Genomic DNA, 1,261 nt, shown 5'->3' with positions numbered 1-1,261 from the left:
TCGTGTAAACCCCCCCCCCCCCCCTTCTTTGTATTGCAAGTATAGCTGACAGTATAAATGCTCGTGTGTAAAGCAAATCCACCAGGGTTGACTCAAATATGGAACACAGCTGTACAGTGCTTTTCTGATTTTCAGGGATTCAGGGAATTTCAGGGCGGTCGAATCTGACTTCCTGTATGCCACAGGGAATTACATTTCATTCAGAAGCCCCACACTCAGCCTTCTAGTTTCAGTTTTACTGACGCGTCTCACAGAAAGTCAGGCTGAAGACGTCAGGAGTCTGCTGTCTTCCTCAGTCATACACTTGGTGGTTTGTCACCTTCGCTGTTTTAAAAAAAAAAAAAAGATAGAAAAAAAAAAAGTCCGACCACCTTTCTAGGCTGTGATTCTTTTCATGACATCTTGTACAGGCTGAGCAGTGTTTATCGCATTTAAATCATAACTTGTTTTTTTTTTTTTTAACTGGGTTTGACTGTGGATGGAGCCAAAGCCTGGCTCTGTTTCTGCTGCAACAGGGGGAAAATTTCTAAATGATGTATTCTGATTATTCTTTTTTTTTTTTTTTGGGACCATGGTGCCTTTTTAATCAGGACAGTAAATCTTGTCCCAGGATTCTGTACTTTTGTACGTTAACAGTTGTTGACTTTCCTTTTTTGGTGTGTCCCAAATAAATTAATATAACATACTTCTGGGCTTTTGTTTCTTCTTTCTAAAGGGGGAGGAAAGAGGAAACTGAAGCTAAAATAAATCTTCTCTACTGCAGCTCTGCCTCCCGGGCTCGTGCAGGTAGACCCGCTCTCATCCAGACTGCGTGGGGCAGCGGTAGGGAAGCTGAGATCTAGGATCAGGGCCCCACCTGGAGCCCTCCTTTTATCCCAAAAATGCTGGAAGGTAAGGGGAGAGGGATGAAACCTCTGCGGGTGGCGGCGTTTGGCTTGGGCTGTCGGTGTGGTCAGGCTTGGTGGAGGTGGGAGACAGGGCAGGGGGGGCACCCTTGCCTTCCTGGGGGGATCCTGTAGGTGGGTTCCCTGCTTCTGGGTGTTCTCTCCCAGCTGGGGTTCGGGGACTTGGATGAGATGAGAGTGGGGCAAGTGGTGCCCTAGAGACAGGCAGGGCCGAGGGGTTTGCACCATGGGACCTCAGCGTGGAAGGGAAAGGGGAAAGGAAGAAATGCTGGGAAGGGAGTGTTTGCTTCAGGAGGGTTTCACAGGAGGATGGAATGAAGGTGTGTCCCGGGGTCTACAAGTGCTTTTGATGGACG

This window comes from Calidris pugnax, unplaced genomic scaffold, assembly GCF_001431845.1.
Source record: "Calidris pugnax isolate Ruff unplaced genomic scaffold, ASM143184v1 scaffold143, whole genome shotgun sequence".
Taxonomy (NCBI): Eukaryota; Metazoa; Chordata; class Aves; order Charadriiformes; family Scolopacidae; genus Calidris; species Calidris pugnax.
The sequence above is the reverse complement of the archived record's forward strand: the minus strand, read 5'-3'. Positions refer to the sequence as shown.